The 18913-nt window shown below is 44.7% G+C and overlaps 1 long non-coding RNA gene and 1 pseudogene across 5 annotated transcripts; both read left to right on the top strand.

Annotated features, from left to right (window-relative positions):
- The first annotated feature begins 7168 nt into the window (after positions 1 to 7168).
- On the top strand, positions 7169 to 12603 carry LOC110511152. Of its 5 annotated transcripts, none has more exons than XR_005041158.1 (8): positions 7169 to 7711; positions 7845 to 8397; positions 9802 to 10013; positions 10198 to 10338; positions 10544 to 10710; positions 11013 to 11556; positions 11680 to 12070; positions 12180 to 12603. It is a non-coding gene; the product is annotated as an uncharacterized LOC110511152 (long non-coding RNA). The 5 variants fall into 5 exon arrangements; XR_005041157.1 differs by having other exon boundaries at positions 7845 to 7973; positions 8051 to 8397; positions 10544 to 11556; XR_002471682.2 differs by having other exon boundaries at positions 10544 to 11556.
- Positions 12604 to 15417: 2814 nt separating this feature from the next.
- Positions 15418 to 17662, top strand: LOC118944484 (annotated as a pseudogene).
- The last annotated feature ends 1251 nt before the right edge of the window (positions 17663 to 18913 follow it).

An 18913-nucleotide genomic window follows, 5' to 3' on the forward strand; every position in this document is an offset into this window, starting at 1 on the left:
CTGGATGACTGATGAGCTGTCTTTGAATAGGAATTCGTGTCAAGTTCAAGTGCATGTCTGTATGGCATTTTAGCTAGACTGGGTGAAAAATGTAGATCACCGAATAAAGCTTTTCAGAGAAGAAATGTTTAATAAGATAAAAAAAAAGTTATGTTTCAGTGGAATGACTTTGAGGTGGAATGATTACTCGGGTTGATTGCACAATTTGAGAGCGGCCAATCACATGTTCCAATGCCATTTTAGTTAATCATTGCCTATTGACACATTTGATTATATTAATTATTCCACACAAGTAAATGTTTACATGAAATACATCCACCCTCTACTCTGAAATGACCCTTTGTCTCCTTTCTCTCTTTGAAGGTGAATGGCCAGAGAAGGCTCCTGCCTTTGACTCTCCATTCTGGCTCGGTGAAGATCCATCAGAGCAGTCTGTCCTCGGTCGTTGACACCAGCTTCGGCCTCCATGTCAAATACGACTGGTTCTACTACATCCTGCTAAGCCTGCCCAGGAGAAGCTCTGACGTGTGGCAACAACCATGGCAACAAGGACAATGACCTTCGCATACCAGAGGGTGCTACTGCTATGGATGAGGCGGCCTTCGGCTGGAGCTGGAGGAGGGTCTTGGACTAGGAGGGTCAGTCCTGCCATGTGGACTGTGGAGGTCCCTGCTCCGACACGGATCTACAGTACAGTAAGGAAAGCTCCAGGACGTCTGGGATCTGGTCGCAGCAAAACCCTTTCAGTTGGTGCCATGATGTGGTGGACCCTAGGGTCTAATGTCATCAGTAAGGGCAAGAACCAGGACGTCCTGTGCCAGACTCTGCAGGCCTACACAGGTGCTTGTCAGTCCTCCCAGGTTCCCATCAATCCATGAAGGAGCAGCACCTTCTGCCGTAAGCATTCAGACTGATGTTACATTCAGACATGTAAATGTATTTGACATGGCTCTGCAGTGTCGTTGGTCTTTTATGTAGTTTTAATGTCACATGTTCAAGTACAGAGAAATGCCTTTCTTGCAAGCTCCAAACCCAACAATGCAGTAATCAATGTAGCACAATAAAAACAACTTAAGGTCAGTGGTGGAAAAAGTACCCGATTGTCATACTTCAGTAATAATAAAGATACTGTAGATTATTATAAAATTATCAAAGTAAAAGTGAGTCATCCAGTAAAAGTCGAAAAGTATTTGGTTTAAAATATGCCTAAGTATCAAAAGTAGAAATCATTTCACATTCCTTATTAAGCAAACCAGACAGCACAATGTACTATTTTATTTTATGTTTATGGCTAGTTAGGGGCACACTCCAACGCTCATGCAATCATTTACAAAAAAAGCATTTGTGTTTAGTGAGTCCGCCAGATCAGAGGCAGTAGGGATGACCAGGGCTGTTCTCTTGAACTGCGTGAATCTGACCATTTTTCCTGTCCTGCTAAGCAGTCAAAATGTAAAGTACTTTTGGGTGTCAGGGAAAATGTATAAAGTACATTATTTTAGCTAGAAATGTAGTGAAGTAAAAGTTGTCATATATAAATACACTGCTCAAAAAAATAAAAGGAGCACTAAAATAACACATCCTAGATCTGAATGAATGAAATATTCTTATTAAATACTTTTTTCTTTACATAGTTGAATGTGCTGACAACAAAATCACACAAAAATGATCAATGGAAATCAAATGTATCAACCCATGGAGGTCTGGATTTGGAGTCACACTCAAAATGAAAGTGGAAAACCACACTACAGGCTGATCCAACTTTGATGTAATGTCCTTAAAACAAGTCAAAATGAGGCTCAGTATTGTGTGTGGCCTCCACGTGCCTGTATGACCTCCCTACAACGCCTGGGCATGCTCCTGATGAGGTGGCGGATGGTCTCCTGAGGGATCTCCTCCCAGACCTGGACTAAAGCATCTGCCAACTCCTGGACAGTCTGTGGTGCAACGTGGCGTTGGTGGATGGAGTGAGACATGATGTCCCAGATGTGCTCAATTGGATTAAGGTCTGGAGAACGGGCGGGACAGTCCATAGCATCAATGCCTTCCTCTTGCAGGAACTGCTGACACACTCCAGCCACATGAGGTCTAGCATTGTCTTGCATTAGGAGGAACCCAGGGCCAACCGCACCAGCATATGGTCTCACAAGGGGTCTGAGGATCTCATCTCGGTACCTAATGGCAGTCAGGCTACCTCTGGCGAGCACATGGAGGGCTGTGAGGCCCCCCAAAGAAATGCCACCCCACACCATGACTGACCCACCGCCAAACCGGTCATGCTGGAGGATGTTGCAGGCAGCAGAACATTCTACACGGCGTCTCCAGACTGTCACGTCTGTCACATGTGCTCAGTGTGAACCTGCTTTCATCTGTGAAGAGCACAGGGCGCCAGTGGCGAATTTGCCAATCTTGGTGTTCTCTGGCAAATGCCAAACATCCTGCACGGTGTTGGGCTGTAGGCACAACCCCCACCTGTGGACGTCGGGCCCTCATACCACCCTCATGGAGTCTGTTTCTGACCGTTTGAGCAGACACATGCACATTTGTGGCCTGCTGGAGGTCATTTTGCAGGGCTCTGGCAGTGCTCCTCCTGCTCCTCCTTGCACAAAGGCGGAGGTAGCGGTCCTGCTGCTGGGTTGATGCCCTCCTACGGCTTCCTCCACATCTCCTGATGTACTGGCCTGTCTCCTGGTAGCGCCTCTATGCTCTGGACACTACGCTGACAGACACAGCAAACCTTCTTGCCACAGCTCGCATTGATGTACCATCCTGGATGAGCTGCACTACCTGAGCCACTTGTGTGGGTTGTAGACTCCTTCTCATGCTACCACTAGAGTGAAAGCACCGCCAGCATTCAAAAGTGACCAAAACATCAGCCAGGAAGCATAGGAACTGAGAAATGGTCTGGAGTCACCACCTGCAGAGCCACTCCTTTATTCGGTGTGCCTTGATAATTGCCTATAATTTCCACCTGTTGTCTATTCCACTTGCACAACAGCATGGGAAATGTATTGTCAATCAGTGTTGCTTCCTAAGTGGACATTTTGATTTCACAGAAGTGTGATTGACTTGGAGTTACATTGTGTTGTTTAAGTGTTCCCTTTATTTTTTTGAGAAGTGTAGTATAGTACAGATACCCAAAAATAGTACTTAAGTAGTACTGTAAAGTATTTTTACTTAAGTACCTTACACAACTGTGTAATGTAGAACAAAAACACAATAAATAAGATCCAATACCACATTTACAATGTGCAGGGTTACTGGAGTGATAGAGGTTGACAATGTATGTATAGGGGTAAAGTGACTAGGCATCAGGATATGATAAACAGAGTAGCATGCATGATTGTGTGTAGAGTCAGTATAAATGTGCATGTTATGTGTTTGTTTTTGAGTGTGCATAGAGACCGTGCAGAAATAAAATACAAGGGTCAACTTGGTCCGTGTTGCCATTATGTTAGCTATTTAGCCTTCTAATTGCTTGGGGATAGAAGCTGTTCAGTAGCCTGTTGGTGTCAAACTTACTGCTTGCATCGGTACCGCTTGCCGTGAGGAAGCAGAGAGAACAGTCTATGGCTTGATTGGCTGGAGTCTAACGATTTTCGTACCTTCCTTTCACACCGCCTGATATAGAGGTCCTGAATGGAAGGGAAGTCGGCCCCAGTGACATACTGGGCTGTCTGCACCACCCTCTGTAGCGCCATGCGATCGAAGGCAGTGCTGTTGCCACACCAGGCTGTGATGCACCATTTAGAGCATCTTGACTGGCTGCATCTGTAGAACTTTGAGGGACTTTTTTTTAAATGTATGTATGTAGTGGGGCAAAAAAGTATTTAGTCAGCCACCAATTGTGCAAGTTCTCCCACTTAAAAAGATGAGAGAGGCCTGTAATTTCCATCATAGGTATACTTCAACTATGACAAACAAAATGAGAAAAAAAATCCAGAAAATCACATTGTAGGATTTTTTATGAATTTATTTGCAAATTATGGTGGAAAATAAGTATTTGGTCAATAACAAAAGTTTCTCAATACTTTGTCATTGCCAACAAAGGGTATATAACAGAGGTCAAATGTTTTCTGTCGTCCGGGTTAGGGAGGGTTTGGCCAGTATGGATATCCTTGTCTCATCGCGCATTAGCGACACCTGCGGCAGGCCAGGCACAGTGCACGCTAACCAGGTCGCCAGGTGCACGGTGTTTCCTCCGACACATTGGTGTGGCTGGCTTCCGGGTTGGATGTGCGCTGTGTTAAGAAATAGTGCGGCTTGGTTGGGTTGTGTTTCAGAGGACGCATGGCTTTCGATCTTCGTCTCTCCCGAGCCCGTACGGGAGTTGTAGCGATGAGACATGATAGTAGTTACTAACAACTGGATACCACGAAATTGGGGAGAAAAGGGGGTAAAAAAAACAATGTGGAAGAAGTCAAGATGTCTGAATACTTGAATAATGCTTGAATACTTGAATAATGCACTGTGTGTATATATATATATATATATATATATATATATATATATATATATATATATATATATATATATATATATATATATATACACACACACACACACACACACACACACACACACAGTACCAGTCAAAAGTATGGACACCTACTCATTCCAGGATTTCTTTATTTGTGCTATTTTCTACATTGTAGAATAATAGTGAAGACATCAACACTATGAAATAGCACACATGGAATCATGTGGTAAAGAAAGTGCTAAACAAATCAATCTATTTTAGATTCTTCAAAGTATCTACCCTTTGCCTTGATGACAGCTTTGCACACTCTTGGCATCAGTCACTGTATGTTTAAATATAAAAAGGGGTATATTCGATTTGACACTTCAGGCAGAAATTCCAGCCCTAATCTGTGAATGGGCCTGTTAAGGTCATCATTCTGAACATGCCCTTCCTCTTCAGTCATTCCACAGTGGTTTATGCTGTTGGTCGGATCATCTACATCCACACAGACTGGGGCTTCTCCATCAGCTTGAGAGTAAAGGCAAATATCGCCATCATCCTCTCTGGAAAATACTCCAACCCCACCTGCGGCCTGTGTGGCAACTAGAACTCTGACCCTGCTGATGGGCTAACAGGGTGGGTTTCCACAGAGTTCTTGAAGTTGTGGAAGAGTGGAGACTACACATGGTGTGGACCAGGGCTTTGGAAACTGTCCGAAATGTTCTCCAGAGCAGCTGAACCTCTTCTCCAGCTCAGGGGTGTGTGGGAAGATTTTGTAGGTCAACGTGACTTTCCGAGACTGTCACGTCAAACTGGACCCAGCTGGATTCTTCAACCTCTTTATTGGTGACCTGTGTGTCATCACAAAGACCAACAGCTTGCTCTATGTAGGTGGCTGGATGAATACGCTGAATTGCAACACTGCGCTGTTTGGCGTTACACATTGCTGTGTACCAAATTACATTTGGACGGCTTGTAGATTCTTCTGAAAGTGCAGTATTAACATTTAATTGTGTTTGGTTAGTTGATATTGATCACAAAACGTTGGGACAAATTATTCTCCAGCTAAGATGTTGATGGGTTTTATAAGGCTGAAAATTAATAGCAAGTGCTTGTTTAGAAAACGGTTACTATTATTCAGGCCAGTGCCTCTGCTGCCTCTTTACCACTAGATGGCAGTAACACATCATTGATTTACCCAGTGGAGCCAAAATCACTCATGCCTATTCACTGTATAACAACTAAACAATGTCAATCTCCCTTCACAGACAGAGCCTGTCCAAAAGGCACAAGCTACACCTAACACTCCTCTGGTCCTACTCTCATCTGCGAATGTTGGCTCAACAAAACTGTGGCGCTGCCTGCAGACCACTGGTAGAACTGCTTCTGTGATCCAGGCCTGGTGCTCAGTGGCACCCTCTGTGTCCAGCCCGAGGACTGCGGCCACTTCCACCATGAAGAGTCCCTGGTGTTGTCCTGTGAGAAGAGATGTGCGTTCCGTGCAGGTGGACACGTCTTGCCATAAAATATCCAATTGGGAGGGGGAGGAGTGTGGTGTTCAGAAGGGAGTACATGGCAGCTACCCAAGGCCCAGAGTGGCACACTGTCTAGCTTCTTATGGCTGAGGGGCAGTATTGCGTAGCTTGGCTGAATAAGTTGCCCAAAGTAAATGGCCTGCTCCTCAGTCTCAGTTGTTAATATATGCATATTATTATTAGTATTGGATAGAAAACACTCTAAAGTTTCTAAAATTGTTTGAATGATGTCTGTGAGTATAACAGAACTCATACGGCAGGCAAAATCCTGAGAAGAAATCAAAACAGGAAATCTGTTTTGTATGTATTCACCAGAGTCCCCATTGAAATCCCCCTGAGATATTAATGTTGCACTGCCTAGGGGTTCCACTAGATGTCAACCATCTATAGAAATTTGAATGAGACTTCTATGGTGTTGTGGGAGTGAATGAGAGCAGAATCTATCAGGTGTCTGGCAGTCAGCCATTTTCTGATCATGCTTATTCCTCATGGTATCCACTTGTGTCCCATTGCTCATGAAGACACAAAGGAATACTCAGCTTGAAACTTTATTGAAGCTATATGTTAAAAACATCCTAGTGATTGATTCTGTACTTAGTTTGAAATGTTTCTTCAGCCTGTAATATAACTTTTTGAAGTTTTTGTCCGATGTAACGCTGACCAGAATGAGCGTTTGGATATGTATACCAAACGCGCTAACAAAATAAGGTATTTGGACATAAATAACGGACATATCGAACAAAACAAACATTTATTGTAGACCTGGGATTCCTGGAGTGGTTTCTGATGTAGATCATCAAAGGTAAGGGAATATTTATCATGTCATTTCTTGTTTATGTTGACGCCATCAATGCGGCTATTGTGACTTTTAATTCTGAGTGCTGTCTCAGATTATTGCATGGGTTTCTTTTTCTATAAAGTTTTTTAAAAATCTGTCAGAGGTTGCATTAAGGAGAGGTATATCTATAATTCCATGTGTATAACTTGTATTATAATCTACATTTATGATGAGTATTTCTGTTGAATGATGTGGCTATGCAAAATCACTGGATGTTTTTGGAACTAGTGAATGTAATGTGCCAATGTAAACTCATATTTTGATAAATATGAACTTTATCAAACAAAACATACATGTATTGTGTAACATGAAGTCCTACGAGTGTCATCTGATGAAGATGATCAAAGGTTAGTGATTAATTTTCTCTCTATTTGTGGTTTTTGTGACTCTGGCTGGAAAATATTTGGCTGGAAAAATGGCTGTGTTTTTTCTGTGGCTATGTGGTGATCTAATAATTGTTTGTGGTGCTTTTGGTGTAAAGCATATTTGAAATCGAACACTGTGGTGGGATTAACAACAAGATTAGCTTTAAAATGGTATGAGATACATGTATGTTTGAGGAATTTTAATTATGAGATTTTTGATGTTTTGAAATTGACGCCCTGTGCTTTCACTGGCTGTTGTCATATCGCTCCTGTTATCGGGATTGCAGCCATAAGAACCTAGTGGATGGCAGATCCCACTACAACACGTTTGACGGGCAGGCTTTTGAGTTCCTTGGGACGTGACTACATCCTGCTCCATACCTGCCAGCTGCACTCTTAAACTGTTGAGGAGTTTATGGTGGCTTTGCATCATGGCAGTGAGAATGCATCCCGGGAAATACACATGGTCATCATAGGATGAAGATGGTTCTCTGGCCATCTTGGAGAGGTTCAGGTAAAGGATGAGTTTCACCATCAGCATTAATGTTTTATGTTGTTTGATGCAGATACTGCCTTTTTTTCTTGTATTATTTTACAAATTAACTTTACATATTCAGGATAGTGATCAACTTTCCCTTTTCCCCCAGGTCAATGGAGTCCTTGAGAACCTGCCCTTCTCCCACAGTGATGCGAGTCTGCATCAGAATGGTCATTTGGTAACCATCCAGGCCCTTGGGTCAGTCCAGGTCATCTCCAGTCTACACAACCTGCTCCTGGTAAATATCTCAGACTCATCCTACTAGAGTATGGCCTGTGGGGGAACTACAACAATGACCCCATGGATGACCTACAGGTGCCCAACGGAACCCTGACCTCTGACCCCGATGGGTTGTGTGTCGTCTGTTGGCATGGGTCATGTGCAGGCCTGCGTCCCCCTGCAGTGATTGGTTTGGGGCTAACTGCCCCCTCTGTCAGTGCCCCTGCATGGCTGTGAGCTCTACTGTGGCCTACTCACACTGCCTGGTGGCCCCTTCACCCCCTGTCACTCTGTAGTCCAGCCACAGACCCACTACATGGCTGATCTGTGAGTGGCAGGGTTTCAGACACAGCAGCCGCTGTGTGAGCAGCTGCAGGCCTATCATGTGGAGTGTCAGGAGGCAGGGGTCAAGGTGGGCCCATGGAGGAACCACACTGGCTGTGGTAAGTTTCCCCTCTGACAGAAAATGGCATCATATTGCTCAAATGTGTCCCTAACAATGCATTCAATCTATAAAACTCAGCTGATTGCCCTTTAATAATTAGAATACGGAAACTTAAGCTAAATATATATTCTCATTAATGGAGCCAAATAAGATGCCATAAATGTCTAATTAGTCATCTAGGTCTTCACTGGAGATCGGTTTAAACATTGTGGGCCAAATGCCATAAAACTCTCCTTCCGTGGCCTCCAATTGCTCTTAAATTCAAGTAAAACTAAATGCATGCTCTTCAACCGATCGCGGCCTGCACCTGCACGCCTGTCCAACATCACTACTCTGGATGGCTCGGACTTAGGTATTTGTAGTTGTCCACATATTCTAGGTGTCTGGTTAGACTGTAAACTCTCCTTCCAGACTCACATCAAACATCTCCAATCCAAAGTTAAATCTAGAATTGGCTTCCTATGTCGCAACAAAGCATCCTTCACTCATGCTGCCAAACATACCCTTGTAAAACTGACCATCCTACCAATCCTCGACTTCGGCGATGTCATTTACAAAATAGCCTCCAATGCCCTACTCAACAAATTGGATGCAGTCTATCACAGTGCCATCCGTTTTGTCACCAAAGCCCCAAATACTACCCACCACTGCGACCTGTACGCTCTCGTTGGCTGGCCCTCGCTTCATACTCGTCGCCAAACCCACTGGCTCCAGGTCATCTACAAGACCCTGCTAGGTAAAGTCTCAGCTCGCTGGTCACCATAGCAGCACCAACCTGTAGCACGTGCTCCAGCACGTATATCTCTCTGGTCACCCCCAAAAAACAAATCTTCCTTTGGCCGCCTCTCCTTCCAGTTCTCTGCTGCCAATGACGGGAACGAACTGCAAAAATCTCTGAAACTGGAAACAATTATCTCCCTCACTAGCTTTAAGCAACAGCTGTCAGAGCAGCTCACAGATCACTGCACCCGTACATAGCCCATCTATAATTTAGCCCAAACAACTACCTCTTTCCCTACTGTATTTCTTTATTTACTTTGCTCCTTTGCACCCCTTTATCTCTACTTTGCACATTCTTCCACTGCAAATCAACCATTCCAGTGTTTAACTTGCTCTATTGTATTTACCTCACCACCATGGCCTTTTTTTGCCTTTACCTCCCTTATCTCACCTCACTTGCTCACATTGTATACAGACTTATTTTTCTACTGTATTATTGAGTGTATGTTTGTTTTACTCCATGTGTAACTCTGTTGTTGTATGTGTCGAACTGCTTTGCTTTATCTTGGCCAGGTCGCAATTGTAAACTTGTTCTCAACTTACCAACCTGGTTAAATAAAGGTGAAATAATATAAATACATTTACAAATGCATGTATTAATCATGAATATTCTATTCCCCAGCTCATTGCCCCCAGTTCAGCCACTACAGCCTGTGTGCCAACACCTGTTCCTCTCTGTGCCTTGGAGTGGCGGGGTCTGTGCCGTGCCCAGATGGCTGTGAGGAGGGGTGCCAATGTGACCAATGGTCAGGCCTGCGTACCAGCAGGGCAGTGTGGCTGCTGTCGGGACGGGAGGAGGTTTTAGATACGTTTATAGAAAAGCCTATTGATGGAGTAAGCAAGAATGATTAATCAAATAAAAGCAAATATTGAAATGTCAATCTCAATATACTTCCCTTTAAAAACTCACCCAAACAGCACATCAAAGTCATAAGTCTATGCTATGGTTGAACTGGTCATGTTTAATTACTGAGTATAGTTTGTTTATTCAAACCTGTGTCTTTATCCTTGGCCTCAGAGAGCAGGCCTCTCCAGAAGTGCACTGCAGGCCTCCCACAGATCTGCACCTGTGGGGCTTCCCTGGTCTGTGAACCATTTGCTTGCCCTGACCAGCATGTCTGCACTGTCTCAAATGAAGTCCTCGGCTGCCACAGCACAGGTACAGTAGGTAACATTACTGCTCTGGTCCCTGCACCAGTTTAGTAATCTACTGTAGTCAGCAATATGGACTGTTAGGCTGAGTTAACATGGAGGGGATTGAATACATGGACAAACCTGTACTACATTCACTTCCCTTGTTGGTGTACATATAATAGGATATCTTGCTTGTTTCCAGAATAAAACATCTCAAATTGATTTCTCAGAGGGGTGTGTGTGTCCAGAGCAGTGTGGCTGTACTGATCCCAGCGAAAACTACCAGACTCAATACCACCTTCCGGACCCCAGAAGACTGTGGACAGCTCTGCCTCTGTGACCCAGCCACCGGGGACATCCTCTGCACCCCTGCCCAGTGCCTCACATGCTTACATCTGTAAGCAGCTGGAGGGCAGGCGAGCCTGCCAACTCTCACAACCCTTCTACTGTACCTTGATGGTTGGCAACATTTAATTTGTTTTGACGGGCAAGAGTTTTACTTCAGGGATAGCTGTTCATACATGCTGGCTCAGTCAAGCTCCAATCAGACAGGGTTGATCCCCTTTACCGTCAGCATCTCTGCTGCCAGCTGCAACAGCAGTTTAACTTTTTCCACCTCAGGTTAATGGACTGCACAAACCCTTACCATACTCCTTCCTTAAAAGCCTTGTGGTGACCTCTCTCCCCCTCGTCATCCAGATTGGAGTTTGGCCTGCAGCTGATTCTGTAGAAGACTGGCACCACCATGGTCATCCTTACCCGCACCTATGACTTTGCTGTGTCCGGTCTCTGTGGCAACGGCAACAGACAGGACGACTCCCTGCTGTCGGACGGCGAGCGTACTCGGAACACCCTGGAATTGGCCCACAGCTGGAGGACAGGAGGGGCTGCAGGTCCACCTGTGGCTCCAGTCAGCTGGGGTGCAGCGAAGAGCAGGACCACAAAGCTGTTTGAGACCAGTGATTTTCTGTGAGGCGCTGCTCAACGATCTGAGTCTGTTTGGAGAGTGTGCCTCAGTGTTGAACCCTTAGCCTTACTTCCACAGCTGTGATGACCAGTGTGACGTATCCCGAGGCCATGGGTGCCTGTGACGTGGTGATGGCCAGGAACAGTGTGTTTGGAGGCTGCTGGAGAAGGGTGAAGGCCCAGTCCTACAGGGATGAGTATGTGAGGGCGGTGGGGCCACATGGACGCCACCTGCCTCTCCCTGGAGGACTACGCCTCAGCCTTACATTACATAAAGGTAACTTGAATAGCTACAGTAGTGTAATGAATGGGTGAATTGATATTTGGTGGGAACACAAGACATTTAATTCAATTAAAATGTATAAATGCTATGTGAAATCTATTGCATTTGGTGTTCCAGTCAATTTGCTGTGGCTCAGGTGTCACCGTCCTCAGGATGAGGAGCAACTCTACATGGGCTGTGCTGAAAAGTGATGGCGTCATCCCCTGGGATGGATGATGTGGGAGATGACGGCCTGCAGTCAAGGGCAGCAGTAGCCTCTGGGCTTGGGGGCTGCAAGGCCTGAGTCTGTTCCCTCCAGGACTGTTTCAAGCTGACCACTCTGAGTGGGCTGCAGCAGACCCTGGAGCCCCAGGCCCCCTACCTGCTGGTGTCCCTGTGTGACATAGCTAGTGACGCGTAGTTCAGAATGTTATCCTACCGTGGGGTCTGTGGAAACTCCAGGCCTGTCAATGTGCTGCATGTCTTGCTGAATGGCAAGAACTTTGTGACCCAGGATGGCCATGTGGAGGTGTGTAGAGTGAAGACCTTGGCTTAAAATGTAATGTTTATGGTCACTCTGGACGGTTTTAATAAAATAAAGCTTAAAGTATCCAATAACACATCCCTTTCACCACTAGGTGAACGGACCCTGTCCCACCCCTATTCTCTCTCCTCCTCATCCCTGTCCCTCAGTATGACCCAGGAGAGGTCAGGGGTCGAGGTGGTCCTGAGGGATCCTTGGAAGGACACTAAGCTGGAGGTTGAAGTGTGCGTCTCTGTGGTGACGGTAAAGCTGTCGCAGTGGTCTGCCTGGTGAGCTGTGCGGTCTCTATGGAAACCACAACACACTGCTGTCGGAGTAAGGCCAGGCCACTGTCCTCGCAGACTTCCCTGGCTGGTACACATTTAAGTGCATTTAGTATTCATCCCTAGAATCCTTATTTGTCATTATAGCAAGTCAGTTATGTTTCTAAATACCGTTCGCTCTCCTCACAGTGGCTTCAATTGATAAAGGATGACGACCCACTAATGTATGCAAATCTGTTTTAAAACCTTTGAAAACATATGCGTGTTGTTAATTCATACATACATACTTTGATTCGATTTGAACTTCACGTGAGTGCCGTTCTTATGGAACTGTCCCATTCAATATGAACTATTGAGGGCTGGTTGTTGGTTTCAGTGGTAACCATCCTACTGAATTTTGACACAATGGTCTTCACCGCTGCTCTAGTTGCTTACGTTACCAGAATGGAAAGAAACTTAGTTCACACACACTAGTTCTATTGAGTTAAGCTGCTCAGAATCCCACATTACAGTGCATTCTGAAAGTATTGAGAGGCCTTGACTTTTTCCACATTTTGTTACGTTACAGCCTTATTCTAAAATGCATTGAATAAACAATGTTCCTCAATCTACACACAATACCCCATAATTGCAAAGCTCCGAGACAGGATTGTGTCGAGGCACAGATCTAGGGAAGGGTACCAAAAAATAGACAGCATTTAAGGTTCCCAATAACACAGTGGCCTCCATCATATTTAAATGGAAGAAGTTTGGAACCACCAAGATTCTCCTAGAGCTGGTCACCCGTCCAAACTGAGCAAATCGGGGAAATGACAAGAATATTCCATAGAATCACTCACCAGCCTACATTTATCCAACCCCACTACCTGCCGACCAACTTCACAAAAATAAAATATTAGACCGTGTCATGTTTTATTTGATCAAGCCAAAGAGGGTTTGCCTTCCCTCTATTTGCAATAATTGCTTGCCCCAGACACTCTGCCTCCCTGGATTGCTCAAGGTGTCGGCTACTGCCACCCTTTACACCAGGACTTCATCCAGTTGTTAAGACCTTCACAAAATTTCACAGATGCACCATTGAGAGCATCACGTTGGGCTGTATCACCTTCTGGTGCGGCAATGTCCGCAACAGGACTCTCCAAAGGGTGGTGCGCTCTGCCCAACACATCACCAGGGGCACACTGCCTGCCCTCCAGGTCATCTACAGCACCCAATGTCATAGGAAGGCCAAAAAGATCATCAAGGACCATCAGACTGCTAAATAGCCATCACTAGCCAGCCACCCAGTACTCTGCCCTGAAGTTAATCACCGTCACTATTCGGCTACCACCGCGTTATTCAACCTTGCACATTGGAGGCTGCTGCCCTATATACATAGACATTGCACACTTTAATAATGTTTACAGAATTTATATTTTCCCCAAACAAACTGCGACCCATATGTTGTTACTGTGGATCACTATATGTTCTTCAATTAGTGTTAATTCATTCATTTAAAATGGTCTACGAATGTCAAGTTTTACCCCATGAGGGGAAATTCCACATACAGTGAAGCCAAGGCCTCATACCTTTTAAAGGGTTAATAAATTGTGTTATGATCAAATTTAAGGTATTCTCTTTTGGAGACCTGTGTTTACACCTGTTTTGAGTGTTGTGCCCTTCAGACACTATCAGAAGGCAGAAACCGCCTACGCTCAGACTCCTCCTGTCTGGGCCCCAACCTGTCTGAGGTTCTGAGAATACGACTGGTTTCCAAAGAACACAAGGCTGCCGCAGGCCTGACGAAAACAGCCACCTGCCAGAAGATACTTAGACTCGTTCACCTTGTTATGACCCTATACTTGTGATGAAAGGTCAAGTTTCGGTCAAACCCACTTCTGAGCTTTAAATTGCTGACAAGATGTTTGCTGCTGCCAGGGGGAGGTTAGATTTATTAAAATGTTGCCAGGGAACCTCATGCAAGGAGGACTGGTAGAGGCTATATGTGTTACAGGATGTCTTAGACATTTTGCAGAACCTGGGGAGAGATATCATATGCTGTACTCTGTACCAACTTCTGCCTACAATTGTATTACTAAGTTAATTATAGACCTGATCATCTGTTGAAGAAATTGACCAACAACAGTATCTATGAGAATTACTCACAGGTTGGAGTGGATTTTCTCACACTAAATATTGCAAATGCATTCCATATAATCTAATCTGTGGATGTCGGGCCTATGTCAATACAGGATCCCAATGGCAAAAAGTCGACTGACAAGCCCTTATTTTGAGGCAGAGAATATATTCATTTGATTAGTGGATCAAATGCTCACCTCTAAGCTTGTACGGGCTCTGATTAGTAATTAGCTTGGGATCATATTAGTATTTATAAGGATGGCATCCTTTTGATTTCCTCATGCCAAAGTCCCCTCTCAGGTAAGATCTTTTGGCAATATTTAAAAAGAAATCTCATAATTTAAGAAATAAGAAACGTATTAAGTGAGTGACGTGGTGCAAATAATATTTTATGAGAATTGGATTGACTACATTTCTTTGGTTTAAGCCATGGGGACCAAACTACTGGATGGATTTGTGGCTCTATTCATCTGTGGTAAGTGGGTTTAATTAATTATTGACTAATTATCTGAATTATGTGACAATTAGTTATTATGAATATGGAATGTTGACAAATAATCCATGAGAATATGAAATTACAGTAATTATTATTTTGCATTCTATTAATCTTACCTATTATTTTTTGTGCCAATTTGCTTAAAATTAATGACTACTCAATTTATAATACAAATTAAGCATCGTAACCATTTGTGATGCCACAATAACCATACTGAAACACAACTACTAAGCGATACATCTGGGTCTAAGGAGATTCACTAGGTAGTGTTTGACATATTTTTAGTTTAGGACCAGTCCAGGATGCAAATTCAAGAATAGTTCAATTTTTGCATCCATGGGTCTCACAGGGTTAACCATCTCTGATGCCTAGTTCATGACCTTTTAATCAATTTCTGTAAAATAATTTAAAATGTCCCCCTTTAAATGAATGTAGTTGATTATTGAACCTGCCTCATGAAGCAGGTTCGGTTCACTTGGTCAAAGTTAGTGCTTTGAGCTAAGTTGGTGAATACTTCCCAGGCTCTGTCAGAGCCGGAGGGGTTTTCAATTACGCTCTGGTTTTAAGAGCACATGGAGTATTATAATTAAACACTGAATAGCAGCTCAAATGTCACTCTGAACAAAAGCAAATCTCAATTTATATCCTTTACATGCCCCTCATTCAGATTCTTCCCCCATTTAATATTCCAGTTCACTCACCTCAACATTTATATTCCTTGTTCTTCCAGGTGGACAATGAGTTGGTCAACCTGCCTATGTATCTGAACAGCAGTCAGGTGTCTGTCTACAGGAGTGGCTGGTACTCTGTGGTCATCACCAGCTTTGGCCTTAACGTCTCCTTCGACTGGAACAGTGCAATGTTTGTCACCCTACCCTCCACCAACAGGGCGCTGTCTGTGGCCTGTGTGGCAACTAAGATACCAGTGCCAAGATGACCTTGTACCCAGGAATGAGGCCACCCATGCCCGGTCAGAGGACTTCGGGGCCAGTTGGAGCTTGGAGCAGATCCCTGGCTGTGTCCACGTCTGTATTTGGGCCTGTCCCAACTGAAGTCAACCAGAAGAGGCGGTTCTGAGGGACCCGTCGGGGACTTTCCAGGACTGCTTTGCCACAGTGAACCCGGTGGGAATCTTTGAGGACTGCGTGTATGACGTGTATTTGTATAAGGGCAAGTGTCCAGCCCACAGCCACTGAGGTGTGTTTCTGGCTGTCCTGCCACTTGCCAGAGCCTGTCCCCTCCCTCAGGTTACCTCACCCAGTGTAACGAGGGCTTCTCGGTGACCACTGTGTCCGCGTCGCCCAGTGTGGCTGTGTTCATAGTGGCCGCTACTACAACACCAACCAGATGTTCTACCCCAACCGGAAGTGTGAGTGGTACAAGTGCACCCAGGATGGATAAGTATAAATAACTGAACTTTTAATAGGAGTATTTGTATTGAGATATTACCTTGTGATTTGCTGTATAGCTGATTGGCTGTACAGAAATTCCATTGCACTTGTCTTTTCCTTGTCCTTTTCAGAATATCTGATCATCTGTAGGTGGAATGCAATAACTTCTCCTGCGGCCCCAACGAGATGTGAGGTGGGGAAAGGGGTGTGCCACGTGTCCGGTGTTTCTGTGTTTGTGATCATTGGAGAAAATCGGGATGGCGCATTTATTCTTTAGCACCGTTTTGACAAGGTTTGACCACAAGACTGTTTATCCTCCAACCAGGTGAATGGAATGTTCAACCACCTGCCTCTGAGTCTGAGTGGCGGGCAGTGCAGGTCTTCCAGGAGGGCTTCCACTATATCATCACAACGGACTACGGTCTGCACGTCACCTATGACACTTGCCCCTTGTCAAATGAGGCCCCGCTATGTGCGAGTGTCTGCACAGAATCTTGTGTGTGTGTGATGAGTGTTAAGTCCTCAGCGTTGGGCGGCTGTGCCTGCCAAACACTGCGGCTGCTCCTCCCAGGGTCGCTACTACAAGGCTGGTCAGCGCTTCTGGGCAGACCGTGTCTGTGTGAGTGTAACACCTCTCTGGGCATGGTGAACTGCTTCGAGGCCTCCTGTTCGGCCAACAAGAAGTGCAGTCTGCTGGATGGGTAACACTCCTGCCTACCACCCAGCACTTGCACCGTTTCAGGTGACTCTCATTACCTTCGACGGCCACCGGTTTGACTACCAGGGTACTTGTGTGTACCAGCTGGTGGCGGTGTGCACCCAGAAGCCGGGCCTGGTGCCGTTCAAGGTGACAGTGCAGAAATGTGGCCTACATGAAGATTGTCATCTACGGCGTCTCCCTCACCATCAGCAGGGACTACCCCTTCAAGATCCTGGGGAGTGTTACTGGATAGGGACAGATGTATAGAGGGGGGTTAGTTAGTATATTTACAGGACTTTATAATTGTTATTTAACACGTAGTTTATTCTACCACTCATGATGCTGTTACAGCTATTTTAATTAAGCTGTCTAGTCATTAATCCTTGCGGATTTAATTAAATTATCGTTTAACTGGGAATTACAATGAAAAAAATCTATAAACTCCCATTTAATTTTCTTTACTCTTTCGTCTCGGTTGGATGGACAGCTTGCGTCCCTGCCCCTGGAGCTGAAGAGTCAGCTGATGGTGTTCCGTAGTGACCGAAGGGCGGTGGTGGAGACTGCTGCGGGCATCACGCTGACCTTTGACAAACTCCCCAGCACCTACCAGGGGGCAGTCTGCGGGGTTGGGTTTGAGTGTCCTATCCTCAGTAATCATGTCTGATGCCAACTGAACTGACATGTTCATTAAGTCCCAACGCATATTTTCAACTGGTTGGATTACCGAAATATGGTTCCTTTTCCATTCTTTTGATGTCACCAGACTCACTCAATGTTAACAATGGGATTTTCAATAGTCACATTAGTAGAGAGAGGAAAAAGGGGAAAGATATTTATGGTGGTCATAAACCTCCCCCTCAGGCCAAAGTCATGACAATTGTTTCTATTGACTCCTTGTGGATTGGTGGAACTCGACATGAACCGCATTCTCCTTCATTAACGAATGCCGACGTGAGTTTTGGCTTCTAAACCATACACATACACAAACATTTACATTTTATGCTCAGTAAATGTTTGCTCTTATCAACACTTTGACTGGTACTGTATACTTAGCTCTAAGGTTTGGACACCTACTCATTCAAGAATGTATTTTTTTAACTATTTATATTGTGGAATAATAGTGAAGACAACTATGAAATAACTATTAAATCAAAGCCACCCTTTACCTTGACAGCTTTGCACTCTTGGTATTCTCTCAACCAGCTTCACCTGGTATGCTTTTCGAACTGTCTTGAAGGATTGTCCACATATACTGAGCACTTGTTGGCTGCTTTTCCTTCACTTTGCAGACCAACTCATCCCAAACCATCTCAATTGTGTTGAGGTCGAGTGGTTGTGAAGCCCAGGTCATCTGATGCAGCACTCCCTCAATCTCCTCCTTGGTCAAATAGCCCATACACAGCTTGGAGGTGTATTGGGTCATTGTCCTGTTGAAAAACAAATGATAGTCCCACTAAGCGCAAAACCAGATGAGATGACATGTTGCAGAATGCTTTGGTAGCCATGCTGGTTAAGTGTGCCTTGAATTCTAAATAAATCAGTGTTACAAGCTAAGCACGATCATACCTGCTTCAAGGTGGGAACCACACATGCGGAGGTCATCCGTTCACCTACTCTGCGTCTCAGACACAGCGGTTGGAACAATCACATTTTGGAGTCAGACCAAAGGACAGACTTCCATGTCCATTACTTGGTGTCCTTTTAGTAGTGGTTTCTTTGCAGCAATTTGACCATGAAGACCTGATTCCCGGACTCCTCTGAAAAGTTTCAAATCAAATGTTATTTGTCACATGGGCTGAATACAACAGGTGTTGTTGACCTTACAGTGAAATGATTACTTACAAGCCCTTAACCAACAAT

The sequence above is a fragment of the Oncorhynchus mykiss genome, chromosome 3, assembly GCF_013265735.2.
Source record: "Oncorhynchus mykiss isolate Arlee chromosome 3, USDA_OmykA_1.1, whole genome shotgun sequence".
NCBI lineage: Eukaryota > Metazoa > Chordata > Actinopteri > Salmoniformes > Salmonidae > Oncorhynchus > Oncorhynchus mykiss.